This window comes from Phoenix dactylifera, chromosome 5, assembly GCF_051530095.1.
Source record: "Phoenix dactylifera cultivar Ajwa chromosome 5, Ajwa_hap1_PhDact_Kaust_v1.1, whole genome shotgun sequence".
Classification (NCBI taxonomy): Eukaryota; Viridiplantae; Streptophyta; class Magnoliopsida; order Arecales; family Arecaceae; genus Phoenix; species Phoenix dactylifera.
The window spans coordinates 20,742,430-20,764,943 of record NC_143194.1 but is presented as its reverse complement, the minus strand read 5'-3'; the positions used below and the strand labels follow the sequence as shown (position 1 = coordinate 20,764,943).

The window sequence follows — 22,514 nt, the reverse complement described above, 5'->3', positions numbered from 1 at the left end:
GGAGGAAGAAAATAAAAAGGTCGTAGGTCAGTTTCTAGCTGCCGAGGGCCTGGAGCTTGACACAGATGATGTTGAGGCTATCTGAAAATGTTCATAGAGATCCTGTTCATCACTCGGCAATTGGAAACAGCTACTTGAAGGATCCAGCCGATACTCTTCTACGATCATGCAATACAATATGTGCAAGTGTTGTATATTCAATTAACAGGAAAGGAAAAGAAAGGTAGGAAGATCATTTCAATGATTCTTATTTATTTGGTTGGAAATTGATGGAAATCAGTTTGTGGCTTCCACTTTTATAAGCACAATTATAGATTTTTTGTTGGGGTTCCAGTACTGGGGAGAAGTGTAGGAAGCGATAAGAGGAAGGAAAAGAGAATAAAGGAGACTTGACTTGCGTGATTCTTCTGGGCAATCCACTGTCTTATAAAGCAATTCCAGTACTCTATATTTCCTGCGAACGTTATGAATTGCGGGGGCGCTGTTTTTTTGGGTTTTTTTTTTTGCTTTTCCATGGACTGCCCCTTGTTTTCGACAACCTTGCAAACGAGAATGCATTTCCCAACTACCATACATCAAACAAATTAAGGAGTTAAACTTGTTCTTTTTTTGGACTGTAAATACTTGCATGATGTGTGTTCGATGGTTGTTTTGTGCGGCGAGGGGAAGAGAGAAATTGAAGACTGTCGATCTTCTGGTCTTTTGAAATCTTTATCTATTTAAGCCTGCAAACTCGGCAAATTCGGTATGATTATCACAAAAGCAGTTCAAAGTACAACTATTACAAGATCACAATCTCTCGTTCTCTCTCTGTCTCGCGTGCCGTAAGGTGAGGAAGATCATAATCTTTTGCATACTGAGAGAACGCTGCGTCCACGTCCGTTCCTAGGGTCTACCGTACGGTGGTGATGGAATGTATCGATGCGGAGTAGGTCGTCTCGATGGACGCGGGTGAGCTTTAAAATACCGGGCTGGAATGTGTCGCCTGTATGAACGCGGGCCAGGCCTGGGCGCAGGAATTCGTCCCCGGTGCGGATCAGAACAATGCCAACCTCTAGAGCTCCGGATACAGGCTTGACGATCACTGAGGCGGGGTAGGGTAGCGGAGACTGGTTGGAAAATTAGAAGCCGGAGAACAGAGAGTACCAGGATTACACGGACGAAGGGATTCTGATGAAAAGCCATGCTCTTGCGAAGAGCCGAACTTGCTCTCCTTTTTCACCCACCCTTACCTCCTTTCTTTCTTAATGGTGTTTGCCAAGTGCAAGCGAGAGAGCATGCGCATATATACTTGAGAGCGGAGGCAGGCAAGGAAGAACGGAAGATGTTTCTAGGAAGGTACGTGTGATTGAAAGTTCAGAGTCTTGGACAATTGGGAGGAGGCAAGACTTGGAAGTCTCCCAACCTTAACCCGTAGCGGAAAACTTCCAGCCCAACGAGCAAGCTGTGCATCGCAGCCACTAGTCATTACGTTGGAATGCCGGGCACGACAAGCTATGTGCCCCGTTATGAGGGTAGGACATTGATAAGCTCACCAAGTCCACCAGGCCACAACGGGTCGGCCAAACCCCCGCTACTTGGTTGCTATCGACCGTGTCTTCGACGCGGGAACTCAGTGACAGAGTCGCTGTAGAAAATGGAGTCTGTTGCAGTGGCGCCGGGAGCGGGAGGAAGACGGGACTCCGTTGAAGGATACGTTGTGATCGAATGCAAGAGGGAAGCAGAAGGCAGTTCGGAGTTGGGAGAGGAAGAGAATTCTACGATAGGTGGCCCATGCAGGTGGCTTCGACGTGGGGACGTGATACTAGTCATCATTGATCGGCTAACGAAATACGCCCATTTTTTGTCCCTCTCTTATCTGTATACTGCTAAGGGAGTAGCCGAGCTTTTTGTAAATCATGTGGCCCGCTTACATAGGATGCCGAGGTCGATTGTTAGTGACTGGGAACCTGTGTTTGTAAGCACATTTTGGCTGAGAGTTCTTCAAACTCTAGAAAATTTCTCTTAACATGAGTTCAGCTTATCATCCGCAATCTGATGGCCAGGCTGAAGTGGTTAATGGATGCGTGGAACAGTACCTTCGATATCTGTGCAGTCAATTCCCAAAGACATGGGAACACAATTTGGCTTGGGTGGAATATTGGTACAATATACTTTCCATTCTACTACTGAATGACACTGTTTCAAGCCTTATATGGAAGAGCCCCACCTTCGATTATATGGTATATGGAAGGAGTTTTGGCTGTTGATGAGGTCAACAAAAACATGGTCGACCGCGACCAGTTGATGAAGGAGCTGAAGTGCAACTTGGAGAAGGCGCAGAACCGCATGAAATAGCAGATGGATAGAAAACGGAGGGAAGTTACTTTCGAAGAAAGAGACTGGGTGTTCCTAAAACTTCCTTCTTACCGGCAATAGACTGTCTTCCGACAAGCTCACCAAAAGCTCGTCCGAAGTATTTCGGACCTTACTGTATCACTAAGTGTGTAGAGCCAATAGTGTATTGGTTGGCGCTACCAGAGATTGCTAAGGTCGATCCAGTGTCCTATGTCTCGCTTCTCAAAAGGAAGCTGAGAGAAGGACAAGCTTCCTATATTGACCCACCACCAATATGTGAGGATGGGAACTTGATGCTGGAGTCGAGACTTGTTAAGGATTACCGATGGGTCAACAAAGGAAAAAGAGAGAAGGAAGCAGAACATAAGAGAGAAGGAAATGATATTTATTAGCTCTACTTCAGGTAAGAGCAACCCATGCAAAACACCCCCGCCACCCCCCCCCCCCCCCCCCCCCCCCCCCCCGCGCTTCTCACGTCCCCATGTTGAAGCTACCTGCATGGGCCACCCATCGTAGAATTCTCTTCCTCTCCCAGCTCCGAACTGCCTTTCTCTTCCCTCGCATTCGCAACGTATCCTTCAACGGAGTCCCATCTTCCTCCCGCTCCCAAGCAACATATCCTTTAACGGCCGCTCTCAGCTCCACCACAGCAAACTCCATTTTCTTCGGTGACTCCGTCACTGAGTTCCTGCATCGAAGATACGGTCGATGGCGACCATGTAGCGGGGGTTTGGCCTCCGAACCCGCTGTGGCCTAGTGGACTTGGTGAGCTTATCAGACATTGATATAGTATCTAATGGTCGATGCTTTCCCACTGTAGACTTGGTGAGATTCTTTTTTGAGATTGTGCTCGGCCATAACAATTCAAATATGCTCCTATGTGATCCTCTACACTGTAGAGGTATGCACCGCAAAGCCGGTCGATGGATGCTATCAAACAAGATGCACCATCTATAACACATAAGGCTATTTTATTTGATGGTCATCCATTTTTTGATGGTGGCTATCGAATACTACACAGCACCAAGCATCAACTCTTTACATCTCGTGCATGGTTTGCACCACGGAATGTTGTACTGCAATCGATAAATGCACCTTCTATGATGCATAAGGCTGCTCTTTAAGTGGCGGCCATCAAATACTACACTTGAGTTAGTATGTCATTCAGTTCGAGGCACCGGGCACCCAACTCTTAACATCCCGCGCGAACGACTACCTGCGCAAGAATAAATCCGGCTCTAGAGGAATTCCCCCAAAACTGATTATATATCAAGGAGAAGGTTCCACATCAACGGGACATCGATGATGGTTCCGCTGAACGTTCTACCCAATTAATTATTGGGTACATCCATCCACTAGTGATTTAATAATTCTGATTTGAATTATAACTAATTTGAGGTCCATTAAGCACGACAAAACCTGATTCTCAACATGTATGATGAGGATGATGCAGAGGTCCATTAATTTTGTGCGGAAACTAACATTTGATGGGCTTGGTGATGCATTTTTGTTTTTCACAAAATAATTTTTATAGATTTGTGGAAATGAATTTTTAAAATTGGCTTGTTTGAGATTATATGGTTGATTTTTATAGTGTAACAGTCTTCATATTTCTCCTAATTTAAGGAGCAACAAGAGTGCCTGATAGTTAACTTGGTGAGACCATTTAAAATTTGGAAAGAAGTGAGCATGCCATGAGCCTTCAAGTTTCTTCCAAAACAAAATAGGAAGAAAATAATTTTTTCTGGATTGTTTTAGATTATGCAGCTGAATTTTATAGAATCACAATTTCATGTTCCTCTAAATTTAAGAAACCACTCCCATGGTGGCTGATTTTTATAGATTTACAATCTTCATTGAATTGACTCTAATGCTCATGCCAGGAGCCAGTTCACGAAGGAAAAGAAAACAAATATTTGGAATTAGATTGTTTCGGATAATGTTGCTGATTGTTTTCGTTTTTCGAGAAGCAATGAGTATTTTGTGGGATTTTATAAAGAAAAATGATTTTTTATAATAGATTTGGATGAGAAAATTTTTTTCTTGAAAAAATGTAATCAACCATAGGTTGGAATTTTGAACCCGACGTGAATCGAACACGCAACCTTCTGATCTGGAGTCAGACGCGCTACCATTGCGCCACGGATCCGCTGTAAGTTTTGTGGAAAGCAATATTTATAAAGGAACATTTGATTCGGCCTAGCAAACCTACTCACGGGGGGCGGGGGGGCGGGGGGGGTGGGAATTGGTTTTCACTTTAAATCAAATATTCATATACTAATCATATATTTATTTTAAAACAAATAAATATAAAAGGTAGATTTATTTTTATTAAATTACATTAGCCTAATTTGTAGCGAAGTCAATGACCTAATATACCTCTAACAAACAACATCAATTAATATATAGGTTGACCCTATAGTTACTATAAACAAACCATGATAGAAATTCGTCTTTTAAAGGACTACTTGTATGATGTATATTTAGAACTTGCATCCCTTAGGGGATAGTGATTTTTTGAAATAGATTCAATATTTACTTGCTCAGTATGGGCTACAATAATGTGCTCAAGTAAAGTCATAGCTTTGATTATGAGGAATATTACTCTACCTCATTATTTTAGTTTTATTGTTTTGTGTGGACAAGATATTCTAAGAATAAGTGAGACTGTCCACTTGGAAATTATACATAGAACACTTATATTAATGTGTCATCCATACCTAATGCCCTATACAGGCATGCATGTGTAGAAATTTCTATGAGTAACTAAAATTGGATGTTCAAAAATATCAAATGGCTTTTAGAGCTTACCCGTAATCCAACATGTTCATGTTAGATGTAGATATGAATCATTAGCTATTTTTGTGAGCGTTAATGCATTTTATGCCATCTATATTGGTGTCAAATTGTTTTGATTTCGATTTGAACTACTGATGCTAAATCAACTTATATAAGATAAGCTAGCATTTATGTCACTTTATGGTTTGATGCCATATGGTTAGTGTTTTCAAATATCTCGCATGATCTTGTTTTTTGTATTGGATAGATTTTAACGCTAGATCTCCATTGATTTTGACTCTGCAACTTTAACATGTAGGTTATAGTTTAACTTATTAGCTAGCTACTTTGTATTGTAAGTTTTATTTCAAATTCATGAAGTACCAAAAAAACCTAAGTTTAACTTATGATTTTCAATCCCCCCCCCTCCAAAAAAACACACACACACACATCACCTTTTTAGCTTTAAAGAGAACTATTGTTTTATACACTTCATACTAAACCAAGAATATACTGAGTAAACCACATCCAAATTAGGATCTAGTAAGTTGATTTAGTGTTAACTTTGACCATTTCATTAATACTATTCTAGTATTTTTTAAGTACTATAGCTCAACAACATATTTTCTAGTTGCATCTTAACATTTTGAAAACACCTTTTGTAGAAGACCTTAAATGAATCCTCAAAATATTTACTTGACATTAATTAAATGAAAACAAAGGAATAGCATTTCTAAATATGTAATGATTCATTTCAATCAAATGACTTAGAGAATTGATAAGCTGTAACAATATATTGTTAGCATTTTTATGGTGGTGATGTAGTAAAAATTAATTTATTCACAATATTATGGTCATGACATGATAAGTCAATGGGTCTATCGATGATTAGAGGTAGTGAGATCGATAGGGGAAGCAAGGGGGAGGTAATGAGAGCATCTCTATGCATTACTAGAGCAAAGAGCATAGGAACGGGCGAGAACAAAGTAAATGGAGGTCAATAACATATTTTTCATTTTTCAATATAAAATTGAAAAGATCATTGGTTGACAATTGGTTTTCGATTGATTTATCTTTACATCCTTAGGAAAGGTATGGTTGAGTTTCTTTACATCCTTAGAAAAGGAATCTTTATCTCCTATTCAAATCAAATGTATTGTAAATATATCATTGCAAAACCCCACATTAATTTTGGTGATATCACTGAAAATATCTCAATATTATCATGATGGTGGCATAGTTCACTGAATCAAGTTAGTCAGTATATACTATTTCATACGTTAGACAATATTTATTATCTATCAACTGTAATTGTATGCACTACAGGAAACTAGGCCTTTCCCGACGCATTTTTGGAGCTTTGCCGACGCTAATTAGCGTCGGCGAAAATTCCCCCGACGCAAAGCCAAGCGTTGGCAAAGCGTCGGATATACCAGAGTGGGAAAAGTTTTTGCCGACGCTTGAGTAAAGCGTCGACAAAAACATGGATTTACCGACGCTTATATAGCGTCGGCAATAAACCGACAGATCGGTTTCCCCGACGCTTTTTTGCGTCGGCAATTCGTCATTTACCGACGCTTGTTAAGCGTCGTCGGGATTAACCTTTCCCCGACGCTTTTAAGCGTCGGAAATTTACCGACGCGTAAAAGCGTCGGCAATTGTCTCCGCTCCTTCGACGCTTTTTTGCGTCGGCAATTTCTGATTTACCGACGCTTTTAAGCGTCGGAAATTGCTCAATGGCCGGTCTTTTTTACCGACGCTTAAAAGCGTCGGGAATTGTCTTTTTTAAAAAAAAATAAAACGATAATCAGTATTATAAAATACAAATTACAAAACATATATTATAACAATATGAACCTGTATTACATTGATACATTGACACAAATACTCAGAGCATTCAAAATATGAATATTGATATATCTGATTAAAACTCCATGTTTTTGACTCATATATCAGAAAAGCTGCCATACAAATTACAATGTACTCTGAAAAAGCAAATTACATTGTACTCTGAAAAAGCAAATTACAATGTACTCTGAAAAAGCAGAAACATATACATATCAAGCTCATAAAAGATAATCTAGAATGCATCAGGGACGGGATTCAGCTCCATCATCATCTCTACTAGCATTTGAAGTATCAGGAATCTACAAAAAAAATAAAAAAAAAACTTTAGAAGTTAAGAATAATGTGATACATTAACTCATATATCATAATTGATAATATGTAAAATATTAAAATATATATAATTATTTACCTGAGAAGGGAGAAACCGTTGTAACATGGAAGAAATATTCGTAAGCTGAGACTGCAAATTTGCTTGGTTTTCCTTCAACTCATCAATAGTTGCTTGAAGCCGACGAACTTCTGCAGTGTTACTAGATTCTCTGGCATTTCTTGTATATGTGCCCACTGAAGACAACTGAGTGGGGGTAACTCCAACGCCGTAACCCCTCACTCGACCATAACGCTCTGGGCCTATCAATTCAGCGAGCACTTCAGCTTCAATATTATGGGTCGCGTCGGATGATGATGACCCCCCGACGCGCTCTAAAATAAGATTTGTTGCCCTATCCTATATCTCTCAAAAAAATTCAAATTAATGTATGCCAATAATAAAACCAAAAAAAATACAGCACAAGCCAAAGATGAATACATACAACTATATCTCTTGACTCCTCCCGGACAAAGCTGCCATCTCGGTGGGTGTGAGTCATCCTATAAAACTCCACCCTACCAGGCTCCCTCCCATTATCATCCATCTACAACAAAAAGTATATTTCAAGAGTATTCATGCTATATGATAGAATAATTTAAAATAAATTTAAATTATTTCAAGAAAGCTTACGAATTCAGCTCTACGCCTCGCATAACTCATGGAGCCTGAAGTGTGAGGAACAGTCTGTGATGCTCGAGCAGCTCTACCAATATTGGAATATGTCTTCCCCGAAAAACAATAAACAATGTAATGCATAAAATGTATAAATTTCTAATCTATAATAATAGTAAATACAATCTAAGGTATTGAAAAAATATACACAACCTGAGCTCTATCGGAAAACCAGTAGTGGACAAGCTCCCTCCACTGATGAGAGATTACATCTGGAGGACAAACACGGGCCACCTCCTCTTCAGTCATGCCCTCGTGCTTCCATGCCAAATGTTCTTCAACAATTTGTGGAGCGATAGCATAACAATTTACACATTTTTGACATGGACAAAAAATATTCCCATTCATTTCAGATTTCTCAGAAGCAAATTTAACGAAATTCTGAACTCCATTCAAATATTCGGCACTGGATCTCGACTTATTTATCCAACTTTTGTCCATTCTATTAAAATACTGATTGAACTGCAAGTAATATAAAAAAATATTAAACGAAATTAGGGTATGAATCACCAATACGAAATCAAAATAAATTAGGGTTGAACTTTTCCCTCATTTCTGGATTTTTTTTTTCTTCTCATATGGCAAACAAGAGTAACTAAGACCAGTTTATTTCACGACCTAGGAATACATCCTGTGAAATGTCATCATAAACACTCACTTATGCATTGAAGCTGCTACTTGAACAGCTATATAACTCTTAACCATTTTAAGGAGTGACTGCTTAAGTAGTTAGTTTTTTTAGTTGTTTAAATAACTGTTTAGATGCTTAAGCGGACATTTTATTAGCTTAACTAACTAAATGATCATCTTGCATTTGCTTTTGAAAAATTTTACATGTGGAATTCTGTAAATGATTTACTCTTACTTTTATAATTAAAATAACATATTATATATAATATCTAACATGATCTAAAGTGTTCAGTGTTCATTTTTGTTTTTTCTTTCAAGACGATATATAATGTTAACAAGGATTGAAATCCTATGAGATGAGACCGTTCTGGTTTTTCTGTGCAATGGGATGCACCAAATCTTGACATTCAGGATGCCCCATCCCTTCCCAGTGCCCATCTTGACACTCTGACAGTGGGATGCCCCGCCATCCCCCCCAGAACTTAAATCCTTGGTGTTGAATATGTTTCATGCAAGTACAATCAACTATGGAAAGATGAGAGAAAAGTGATTTTTTTTTTTTTAATGTATTTGTTTCCAGCATTGTCTATTCTCATGAAAAGAAGTACTGATATTAAACTGTTATAAAGTTTCTTGGTATTTTTTTTGACCTTCTAATAGTTATGTTCTTGGATTTAAACTTATAATTGATGATAAGATTATGTCCATATTGATTAACAAATAAATTTGAAGTAGGTAGCCATTTTGTTTAGTAATTAATTAGCTTTAACTATTATATAAAACAGCTTATTCTTAATATTCTGTAATTTTGACTTTCTAGCTTTTTAGTAGTCCATTTAAATGCACAAACCATCTAAATACCTAATAATTGAAGAGTGTGTAACAATCGCTAAACCGTCTGAGGGTTGGGCCTACCCAATAACTTGTTTAACCTATGGAAAGCATACAATAATAGTTACACGTTCGTTGAAACATTAAATGCTTGCAATAATGCTCTAAAACATATATGAAACGACAACACCATAAACCTCTTTTCAAACATCCAATATAACTCAATTAAACCAACAAATAACCGCATACACATGCATCAAATATCCAACTAATCAAAAAAGATAAATCACAACATACCAACAAGTAAAATATACGAAATCAAAATATAACATCTAAAGCTAATAAGCTTTAGATGTTTATGATGTGGTTCATTTGTTTAACAGTATCTAACATTTAGTTTGAATTTAGATTTTTTTTTTTTGATAAAGAATCTAGAATCTTAATGCTCTGATTTCGATATATAGTCCAGTTAAGTGTCAATATATCTTATTCTGGATATAAAATTTGTACTTAACGAAATAAACTTGTTATCTATTATTCATGAGTTTCGTTATGGATGCCATACATGGAATCATGCTAGCCTGAAGATGTCATTGATTCTGTACAATACTAACATGGATCATGGTTTTCTACAGGGAAACAACTCGCAAATGCCCCAAAGCAGAACAGATGTGCATGCACAATCCTGTGATACCAGATTGTAGTTCCTTAGATCATCTCCAGTCGGCTCTTTGGAGTCAATATTTTCACGGCTAGGTGATTAGCGGGGTGCAAAAAAATCAGTCAAATGGCATTGCCATGGCATCATTATTTGGAAGGAGCTCCTATACGTAATGACAATAGGCTATCTTTCTGTGACACTTGAAGAAATATGCAATAACATGTACAGTTAAATCAGAATAACCAGCAAGCACAACCATAGATAATTCTCATGCCATGGAGTAATCATGTACTTAATACATCTAAAATCGTACATATCAGAATCATAGTTAAGAAAGAAGCAAGCACCTGCAAGGCCTCTTGATAAAACCTTCTTTTTTGAAGCAATATACCTCAGACGACCGCCGAGTAGCTAGGGCTCGGGATGGAGGTTTGATGTCGGCGCGCAGCTAGGGCATCGACCGAGAGAGGATGAGGAGAGGGGGCCGGGCGAGCGTTAAAGACAAGAAGAAAACAAATAGGAGGAGGAGGAGGAGGAGGAAGAGAAGGAGGAGGAGGAGGCTTACCTCAGACGACGGCGAGGTCGACGGCGGCGGAGAAGCGGAATCTTCGATCGCCGATCGAGGCTACGGATGGAGGTGAGATCAGTTTGCAAGCCCTGAAAACAAAGAAGAGGAGGAGGACGAGAAGGAGGAGGAGGAGGAGGAGAAGGAGGAGGCTTACCTCAGAGAAGGAGGAGGAAGACGGCAGCGGGGAAGCCACGGATCGCGATGGAGCTGAGAAGTCGGCGATGGAGCTAGGGCATCGACTGATCGAAAGGGCGTCGACCGATAGAAAATGGAGGAGACGGGCCGGTTGGGGGGTTTAATGTTTCCTAACGACGCTTTTAAGCGTCGTAGATTCTAAATCTTTGACCGACGCCTCAACGCGTCGTCGTTTCTTTGGATTTACCGACGCTTACTAAAAGCGTCGGCAAAGGTTGGGCTGGGCAAACTTTACCGACGCTTACCCTAGCGTCGGGAAAACACAGTCGCCAAAACTCCCATTCGTTGTTGTGTAAGGTTTCTAACGACGCTTATAAGCGTCGTTGTTTCTTAAACTTATAACGACGCTTTATAGCGTCGTTGTTTGTTTCGCTTTTCCAACGCTAACCCAAAGCGTCGGAAAAGGTTTGCTGTGAGCCAACCTTTGCCGACGCTTTCCCCTAGCGTCGGGAAAAGTGCGTCGGCAAAACCAACTTTTGTTGTAGTGATGGAATCTTCTTGGCACTTTATACTATATATCTCAAAATTCAAACCCTAGTCAACTGCATTCATTAGCAAGAAATCTTCTACAATCCAAGTCGTAGGAAATTTCTACAACTTAGGTACCTATCAACTTTTGATAGGTCCACAGGATCCATATTAAAGTTATTTTTCATATAAAATTAACGACTCAGATGTATTGGATGCAAAGTCAAGGTATATAGCTAATTAAAATATGCCGCGTGCCCTAATTGTAAGAATTTCCTATAACTAGGATTATAGAGAAGTTACACTTGCATCCACCTTTGTAATTTTGTCTGAGCCATGCTTATGGCAATTGTAATGGATTCCATTATTTCGTCTAGTTACATATTTAATATATTGGATAACATTTAGTTACATATTTAATATATCAAATTAATATTTAGTAAGTGCAACGGAAAAGGATAGAACCAAACAAAATTAGCCTCACCACATTTATGATCACTTGTGAAGTAGCCTCTTATGCTCTTGTGTGAACAACCAGTGCTAGAAGGGAGAGGGGCAGAGAGAGGGAGGAAATAGAGATAGACGGTGGAAGACTTATAATCATGGTGCACCTATCTATAGATCAATTTTTTGATAAAGCTACATTTCCACAAGTTGCTCGCAAGGTAACTTTTAGTTTGAAAGGTTATTCAAACAATTATTATTATTCAAATTTATATACTTTTCTTTGAATTTGGTATGATAAAAATCTATTTAAATATCTGATATTCTTATATACAGTTACCTCCTATGGAAGAAAGAAATGGGAGATCAACAAAATTCATGACCTATCAAGGCCTATAAATTAATTTGAGAGACATTATACTTCATGAAAACGCATTTTTTGGTATAAAAAAAGTCTCGGGATTGTAGGACCATGGGGTTTTCTCAACCCTCCAATTTCAACACTTTGTTGTCTTCCTTCTTATTCTCTCAAATTTTATCTAGAGATATCATGAAATACTATGCCATGACATCGAAACATGTCCTTAAACGATAGAAACATGTAAAATTTTATTTTATTTTTATAATGATTATGAAATCTTTGATTTTTTTTATTATGATAGGCTAGTTTAATTTTTTTATCTTTCATTTTTTTATTAAATAAAAAATGTATTGTTTATACGATCTATTAGCTAAATTTTTTTTGGGGATGTGTTATCGAAATTAGAGTCATAATCGTAATATCTTATATGAGCTGTTATATCCATATTAAGAAGAATTTGCAGGGACATTCAAATTTGCTACGACTACCTTTACAGCGACATAGTCAAACAGTAGAAGCATGCTTCAAAAATAGATTTTAGTTTTTTTAAATTTTAATTTAATTATCTACAAAAAGTTGCACTTTTCCTCACTATTATTTTTCATATTTATGGATTGGCTATTTTTTTGTTTCTCTATTTTAATGTAGAACTATTGATAGTTATCTTTTATTATTAGTTACCAATCAGTTTTGCATGCACATAATTTCTTTAAATTTCAAAATAGCAGTTTCTAACATGTCGTTTGCCTTCGGAATTCTAAATTTTCCTGCGATGGTTTTAATTTGATGATGTTTTTGGAAAGATTTTATGGTTGATTGAGACAAGTTGCTGTGGAAACCATGTATAACATTTCTTTTATAATAATATCTTTTATTATTTTTGATTTTAATTTCATGTTCAATGTCCTTTGTCTTTGAAGTTCCTTAGAAACTTCCCATAATGCGTGCACTTAGTCCTCTTTTTTTGACATGCAGGGAGATGGCTCCCTTCCCTTCAAGCACCCATATAAGTTACAGGACCTTAAGAACTGGAGATTGGTGGAGGTAGTGGGGTGCTTCGACGCCTATCAAAATGAAGCTGGCGGCGCCTTCATCCTCCGCGACGAGGCTCACACGCCGCTCCTCGCCTGCGCATTTCCGATCGCGACCGGACCCTTCATCTTCACAGAGGCCGTGGCCGTCCGTCGAGCGGTGGAGGCAATGGTGCGGTCGGACGAGCTGAACCTCCTCTTCTGCACCTCATCCCTGGCTCTGCTAAAATGCTTCTACAATGGAGAGACCAGCGGCAGCGCTGCGGTGGACGGTGCTGTCAGAGAGAGTATCAAGTGGTTCCGCCGGGCCCCGGGGTTTCGCCTTGTCCATGTGGATGAGGAGGAGGTGGCGGCCGCAAGGTGGCTGGCCCAGACCGGTGCCCGCAGCCAGCAGCACATTCAGTGGGACAGGCCATTGATGGTGGAGATGCTGGGGGAGCTGGAAGCATGAGTGGCAGCTGCATGCTGTTGTGCCTGGAAGTTGGGTTTTGTTTTCTACTTTAATGGGCACTAATAATTTGGATGGAATGTTTCGGTGAATGAGGATATATGAAGCTGATTCCAACTATGGGGATATGGTTAAGAATATCTATCGTTTTGTGAATGGCTTTGCAATGATTTATAATATGATTGTGTGATTGGAAAATATAGCATGCTTGGGGTTTAAATTGTTAAGAAGTAATTTGTAATTTTCTAGATTGTGCAGAAGATATTTTTGACTGAATGTTCTCTAGCTTGAATGACTCTTTGTATTCCCTAAACTTGGGAACTTGTTGAACCAGCTTAAATGATGTTCCAGTGTCATCTTCTAGAAATATGTCGTTCATTGTAGTCTCAGAAGTACTGAAAAAAAAAAAGCTACAGAACTTTAAAATAGTAGGAGCCCTAATGTATCTGAATTGTTGTAATCAGCCCCCATTTTGAATGAAAAGCAAACATTCTGTAGCAAATCCAATTTTCTAGTCCTTCTCATCCCACTTTGCTTTCGTTGCCTCCAACAAATTTTTGGTATCAGAGCAATATTTCATAATGGCTTCAGCAAATTGCAATACTCTTTTCACATATTCTTCAAGCCAAATTCCTATTTTTGATGGAGAGCATTATGACTATTGGAGCTCTCAAATGGAGATGATTTTCATTTCACAAGATTTGTGGGACTTGGTGGAACAAGGATACGAAGAACTGCCTCAATCAGAAACAACTTCATCTTCTGCAGAAGCAAAAGGAAAAGAATACAAGGAGAATGTGAAGAGAAATGCTACAGCCTTGAGGATAATCCAGCAAGGGGTAAGCAAATCCATTTATCCTCGAATTTTTGGCATTAAGAAGGCCAAAGATGCATAAGAGACCTTGAAAAAGGAGTTTCAAGGCTCGGAGAAAGTAATTTCCATAAAGCTGCAGACTTTATGGAGAGAATTTGATAATTTGTCAATGAAAGATGGTGAAGTTGTTAGAGATTTTTTCTCTAGGGCTGCTGAAATTATTAACCAAATAAAGAGTTGTGGTGATATTATCCCTGAGAAGAAAATTGTTGAAAAAATACTTAGAAGCTTGCCACAGAAATTTGAACATGTAGTTGCAGTGATTGAAGAGACTAAAGATCTCTCCAAACTTACAATGTATGAATTGATGGGTTCTCTTGAGGCACATGAGCAAAGAGTCAGCCGGTATACTAGTCAATCATTGGAGCAAGCTTTTCAAAGCAAGATCAAATTGTCAGATCAGAAGACATCAAGAGCGGAACAAGAACAGAGAGGGGGCTCATTCCAAAGAAAGGGATTTTATAGCAGAGCACGTGGTGGTCTAAATCAAAGCAGAGGAAGAGGAAGAGGAAGAAGAGAATTTCAGCAGCAACAAAGATCTGGTAATCCTGATTCTTATTGCTCTATTTGCAAGAAGTCTGGCCATGATTCTAAAGATTGCCGCTTTAAATGCACTAGATGTAAATATCCTAACCATTCTGAAAGAAATTGCTGGTATAAAGATAAGGGAGAAAGCTCTAGAGATAAAAAAGCAGCCAACTTCTCAAAAGAAAATGATGATCAGTTGTTTTATTCTGGTATGGATGTTGGGCATGGGCAAGAAGACTCGTGGTATCTGGACAGCGGCTGTAGCAACCACATAACAGGAGACAGGCAGGTCTTTGAGGATCTTGATGAAAAATTTATTTCTCAAGTGGAGCTTGGTGACAGTAAGAAGGTGAAAATTGAAGGAAAGGGAGTCATTGCAGTCCAAACCAAAGAAGGTAACAAAAAATATATTCATGATGTCTTTTATTCTCCTAGTATTACTCAAAACCTTCTTAGTATTGGACAAATGATGAGGAAAGGTTATAAACTAATTTTTGATGATGATTGCTGTGAAATCATTGATAAGAAAAACAATCAAAAGATGGCTGTAGTAAAGATGAGCTCGAATAACATTTTTCCTCTCAATATGAAATCAGTTCAGAAAGTTGCTTTAAAAACTGAGAATATTGATGAGTCCTATCTTTGGCATTTGAGATATGGCCATTTGAATCACTCGGGTTTACAACTGTTGAAAGAAAAGAACATGGTGATTGGACTTCCTCTTATTAAAAGGAAATATAGAGTTTGTGAAGGCTGCATATATGGGAAGATGCATAGACTTCCTTTTCCCAAGACAACATGGAGAGCCCGTGCACCTCTTGAACTTGTACATGCTGATATTTGTGGGCCAACTCGAACTCCATCTTTGAGTAATAAACGATATTTCTTACTCTTTGTTGATGATTATACTAGAATGATTTGGATCTATTTCCTTGATCAAAAATCAGATGCTTTCTCTATTTTTTTGAATTTCAAAGCTTTAGCAGAAAGGGAAAGTGGCTATCAAATGAAGGCACTCAGAACTGATCGCGGAGGAGAGTTTATTTACAAGCCCTTTCTTGATTATTGCAAAGAAAAAGGAATTCAAAGGCAGCTCACTATCAAGCATACTCCTCAGCAGAATGGCGTGGCAGAAAGGAAGAATCGAACAATTATGGAGATGGCTCGAAGCATGTTAAAAAGGAAGGGACTTCCCAACAAATTCTGGGCTGAAGCTGTCAATACAGCAACTTATATACTCAATCGGTCTCCAACTAAAGCCGTTCGCAACATGACTCCTTTTGAAGCTTGGCATAACCGTAAGCCAGTAGTGAATCAATTTAAAATCTTTGGCTGCATAGCTTATGCTCTCATTTTCTCTCAAGGTAGGGACAAGTTTGATGAGAAAGGTAGAAAATATATTTTCATTGGCTATAGCAATGAATCTAAAGGCTATCGGCTTTACAATCCAAAGACAAACCAACTTGTGCTATCAAGGGATGTTATATTAGATGAAATGGCAGCATGGCAATGGGAGGATGAAGTCACTCAAGTCCCTGCAACAGTTGAATTTCTTGAGCCAGTTGCAACTCAAGAAGAAGTTCATTCTCAAGCATCTGAACCCTCTCACTATGAAGTTGATACATCTAGAAGCATGCATCAAAGTAATGATTCAGATTCGGAAATTTCTGCAAGAAAGTATCGATCAGTAAGTGATATTTATGAATCATGTAATATGGCTCTTTTTACTTGTGAACCTCAATGTTTTGAAGAAGCTGCAAGAGAGGAAGTCTGGAGAAAAGCCATGAATGAAGAAATGGCAAGCATCGAAAAAATTCATACTTGGGAGCTTGTGGATATTCCAAAAGAAAAAGAGGTGATTGGTTTGAAATGGGTTTACAAAACTAAGTATAATGAAGATGGTAGCATACAAAAGCATAAAGCTCGGCTGGTAGCAAAAGGCTATTCACAACAACCTGGGGTAGACTTCAATGAAACATTTGCTCCAGTGGCACGAATGGAAATGATACGAACTGTTCTTGCTTTGGCGGCCCAGTTGGAATTATAAGTGTTTCAGCTTGATGTTAAATTAGCATTTCTTAATGGTGAACTACAAGAAGAAGTCTATGTTGAGCAACCATAAGGCTATGTGGTGAAAGGAAAAGAAGGAAAAGTATATCGGCTTCGCAAGGCTCTTTACGGGTTAAAACAAGCCCCTAGAGCTTGGAACAGTAAGATTGATTCCTATTTTCATCAAAATGGATTTAAAAAAAGTCAATTTGAGCCATCACTTTATGTGCAGAAGATTGGAGCATCGGATTTTTTGGTTGTCTGTCTCTATGTTGATGATCTAATCTATATTGGTACTGATGCTAAAGTGATAAAAGCATTCAAGGATGCAATGATGAAAGAATATGAGATGACAGACTTGGGGCTGATGAAGTATTTTCTCAGAATTCAAGTAAAACAATCAAAAGGCAATATTTTTATCTCTCAAGAAAAATATGTTGCAGATCTACTCAAACGATTTAATATGATAGGTTGCAAACCAGTGGCAACACCTATGGCTCTCAATGAGAAACTGCAGCAAAATGATGGGACAGAGAAGGCAGATCCAAAAGTTTATCGAAGTCTTATTGGTTCCTTGATGTATCTCACAAACACAAGGCAAGATATTCTACATTCTGTAAGTCTAATATCTAGATTTATGAAACAACCAAGCAAGCTCCATTTTGCAGCAGCAAAGAGAATTTTACGCTATTTACAAGGCACTAAAGAGCTTGGGATCAAGTATGTGAAGGAAGAAGATAGCAATCTAGTTGGTTTTACTGATAGTGATTGGGCAGGAAGTCTTGATGATCGAAAAAGCACATCAGGCTATATTTTTTGCTTGGGATCAAATGTGATCACATGGAGTTCAAGAAAACAAAGTTCTGTTGCATTATCATCAACTGAAGCTGAGTATATAGCAGCAAATGAAGCTGCACGTGAAGCTATTTGGCTAAGGCAAACTCTTTCTGACTTGCTGCAAAAAGTTTCAGAACCAACAGCTATCTTCTGTGACAATATGTCAGCTATTGCAATGACTAAAAATCCAGTTTTTCACGCAAGATCAAAGCATATTGAGCTGCGTCACCATTTCACAAGGGATATGGTAAGGAAGAAGCAGATCTACTTAGAGTTCATCAACACTTATGATCAGCCTGCAGATGTTCTCACCAAAGCTGTATCTTTTGAGAAGTTTGAGCAGTTCAAAAAGTCTTTGAAAATTACAAATTAAGAGGGGGTGTTAAGAAGTAATTTGTAATTTTCTAGATTGTGCAGAAGATATTTTTGATTGAATGTTCTCTAGCTTGAATGACTCTTTGTATTCTCTAGACTTTGGAACTTGTTGAACCAGCTTAAATGATGTTCCAGAGTCATCTTCTAGAAATATGTCGTTCATTGTAGTCTCAGAAGTAGTGAAAAAAAAAAAGCTACAGAACTTTAAAATAGTAGGAGCCCTGATGTATCTGAATTGTTGTAATCAGCCCCCATTTTGAATGAAAAGCAAACATTCTGTAGCAAATCCAATTTTCTAGTCCTTCTCATCCCACTTTGCTTTCGTTGCCTCCAACATAAATATGGCTGATGCATATATATGTTTGAATATACTTCGGATGCTTGGTGTATGTTGCTTTCTTCGGGTGCTCGTGGACTTGTTACTTTGTTCTGAAAAGACCAGTGCTTGTGACACCAAGAATCCCTCACACGGACACCCCACTTCCATTTCAGGATGTACATTTAACAAGAAACTTGAGATGTCATGACTCCTCTTTGCATTCAATGCCTAGGCATGCATATGCTCTCGGAATTTCCACACGCACACACAGATGCTCTAGGAATTTCCCCAGAGAGAGAGAGAGAGATGAAGGTCAATGTCCATGTTTGTGATATAAAACTGATGTTTGATGAGTTGGTCCCTCTGTGATAGCTATTTACACCATGGCATTAATGGTTCATTTAAATTTTATTGTTGGATGATAGAAACATTTAGGACTCATTCATTTCGGGGAAAAAAATAAACAACAAAGAAACACTTCTTATTTGGTTAAAGCTTTTAAATGGGAGTGATGAAAAAAAAGTATTTTTTCTGAAAATAAATTTTTATTTTTCATAAGAAAGAAAAAATAATAAATAATATAGAAAAGCTACTTCTTCACTAGTTAAGAATTCGCGTCTTTTTTTTCAAAGATACTCTTAAGCCATCAAAATCTATGAGTAAGGTATTTATCTTTATTAAGAGTACAATAGGTATTTTATATAATTTTTCTAGAAAAATAGATGTTCAACTAAATATAAGCCATTGTAAAATATGTCACTTTTTAATGATCAATCAAACATACCAAAACTATTTTTTAAAATATTATATTTTTAAAAATTATTTTTTCAAAAAGAATATTTTAATGAGAATTTTTTTTTTACGAACCAAATAAATTTTTAACTTATTTTTGCTTACAATAATAAAGGAGCAGCAGAGAAGTGGAGGATGAATTGGTCTCTTTGCTGCGTCCATTTCTCACTATAGCGTTGTAATTGGTTTCTTTGCCTCGTGGGGCTTCTGTCTGGAGAATGGAAACAAAAAAGAACAAGGAAAAGGTGTTAGAATCTTCGGTTGAAGATTATAATTGATCGAGGATTGATTAGAGATCTCCATATCTTACATAATTTGATGTCATATTAGACATGATTTGATGCCACCTGACAAACTTAGTAGGTGCCAAAGTCCTTGCAAATACGGCAAGTTAATTTGATTGCCTATCATATGAATATGATTGATTGATTGACTTTCTACCATATATTCACCTTTAATGATTATAAATAAGAAAAGAATGCAGCTTTAAGAAATAGATATGAATTTCTTTATATTTTTCCTCGGATTAATCTCTAATATTCTCTTTCTCTTCCGCTTCTCATATCTTATCAAAAGGAAATGTTAGTTTCTGGTTGAGATATAGATAACAATCCATTCGTGATCCATTCGTGCAAATTAAGGATTACATATAGGCAGTATCTCTAAATTAAGGAATAAGAATGACTTAACTAGCTTTGATCCAATTCTACTATTCTATCTAACATTAACCATAGTGATCCTCGGCAACCAAGATTTTTTTTTTTTTTTTTTTTTTTTTTTTTTGTGCTAGAGCGGGTGGATTCAAGTATGAATGCATCCAATAAAGTCGGAAAACAAAATGCCCCGAAGTGCTCGGGGTACTTCACTATCTCCAGCCCACAGGGTACCTCCGGAGTGACTGGTTACGTAAGTAGTCACCCAATCCACAGTCCCATTGGCTTCTTAGAAGACATGCTTGGCCTAGAAGGCCCCTTCTCCCTCGCCATAGCCCAGATGTCACGAAGCAGTAGGTGGTCACTGCCGTCACCCCTTAGGACCCCCTGAATCCAACTGATAACCGTGGCCGAGTCTGCCTCCAGAATGATAGAACTGGCTCGTAAGCCGCGTCGGGCATGATGAAGGCCCGCCCATATAGCTCTCAGCTTTGCACCGAAAATCGAGGTGTCAAATAACTGACAGCCTTCAGCGGCCATAACCCGGGTGTCCGGGTCCCGAATAAGGGAATAACAAAACCCGCACCACCCCTCATGCCTTCATCCAATACAGACCCATCGAAATTGATCTTGAGAAAACTCGAGAGTGGGGGCTTCCAGGTGAAAAATACCGTATGGAGAGCTGCCGAAGCAAAATGGAAACCCCAGATGTTCCGAGCTGTCAAGGTTCCTTCATCGAGTATGATGTGATTGAGCTCCTCTGCTAGCGATCAGGGGCTCTCCACGATGAACCTCGGCGACATCTCACGCTCGCCAAAAGTTCGGGCATTTCTCGCCAATACTAAATTTCAAAGGAAGTAAAACTCTAAGGGAACTAAAATTTGAGAGCAACTCACTATAGATTGGGCTAGATAGATTAGATACAAGAGCAACATATAGCCAACCTATTATCTTAACCACATTAGTGGCATGCAAACTTAAAATTTAAACTATGTCACGGGAACTTTGAAAATTCATAGCATTATTAGACCAAGGCTTTAACATAAAGCTTGCATAAAGTTATGTGATTGCCAGGACCATATTTGGTAGTTTATATAGGCCATGTGTGGAATGTGATGAATGTCTAGTTTACCTAGGCAGATTAAATTCAGCCATCTATGTGTTGCAAAGAATTTGTTAATCACGTTGTACATTTTACAAAGAAGCTTTGCTTTGGTAAGAAGATAGGGGTCCAAGAGATTGATCCGACCAACGATCTAGGCCATTGATCCAACCTGTTTTGTATTAGAATATACTAATAAAATAAATAAATTATGTTGTGCAAGAAGTTTTGAAAATTTTATACCTTAAATAGCACTGATAATCTTTAATTGCAACATAAATAAAAAGGCTTATGGATTTTCTATTTCTAAAATATCTCATAAGATAATATTATATATAAATATAGGAATATGTCAAAGTTAATGATATTTTTAAATATTTTAAATTAAAAAATAAAAGTACAATAAAGAATAAAATGAAGACATTCATTTTTATTTTTTACCAAAGAAAAAGGATTGAATGTTTATTAAATGAATAAATTATTAAAATATAAAATATCACAATATATTTCAAATGATTATATGTTACAACATGAATAAGTTTTGAGTAAGTACAATAGGCCATGATGGTGTAACAAAACAAAAATATTGTGATGGTAGCTGAGTAATTGTTAATCAATTGAAAGGTTACTTATGGCATCTCCTATACTTGACGAACACTAGGTGTGGACCGAATCATCCTCGAGGGCGACTCGGCCACAGTGATTGATTGGATCAGTGGTGGGGGTGTGCAGGTGATGGCAGGCCGCTACTACTTGATATTTGCGGACTACCGTAGGAGTGTGGTGCCCATCAGGTCACATACGTCTACAGAAAAGCAAATTGTGCAGCTGACTGGGTTGCTTCTTATGCGGCTCACCATTTTGAAAATTTTGTTTGGAGGAAACGTGACATAATGCCGGATTCTTTATCTGCTTTGTTGTTTTCGGATTTTGTTGGCCGCATCTACACCGGTAGGGTGTGAGCCGCCGTTGTATCAAAAACAAAAAACAAAAAAGATTTTTTGATTGGATCTGGACCTGCAAAAAGAGATTCAGATCCATCCAAATCCAATATTCCATACTATTCATAAGTATGTATCCGGTTCTAATTGGTTATAAGGATTTTTATCCAAATTTGATCCAATTCAAAATAGATACGGTTAGATAATAGATAACCCATTTTCAGTATAAATGATAAGCCAGCACACCATCATTTATCGTATGGATGTAATCATTAAGTAATCATAAATTCGATGTGGGTTCATGGTTTTGCCTAGAACCTCAAACCCAATGCCAGACCTGGCAAAACTAAACGACCCTTAAATTAAGTTTCTCCATATAGGTTTACGAAGAGTCAAAGCATC

General features: G+C 38.0%; 1 non-coding gene and 1 pseudogene across 1 annotated transcript; one reads left to right on the top strand and one right to left on the bottom strand.

The window, feature by feature from the left end:
• Positions 1 to 4,414: 4,414 nt before the first annotated feature.
• On the bottom strand, positions 4,415 to 4,486 carry TRNAW-CCA (transfer RNA tryptophan (anticodon CCA)). The gene has a single exon. It is a non-coding gene; the product is annotated as a tRNA-Trp (tRNA).
• A 13,100-nt stretch (positions 4,487 to 17,586) lies between these two features.
• LOC148703453 (secreted RxLR effector protein 161 pseudogene) lies at positions 17,587 to 18,303 on the top strand (annotated as a pseudogene).
• The last annotated feature ends 4,211 nt before the right edge of the window (positions 18,304 to 22,514 follow it).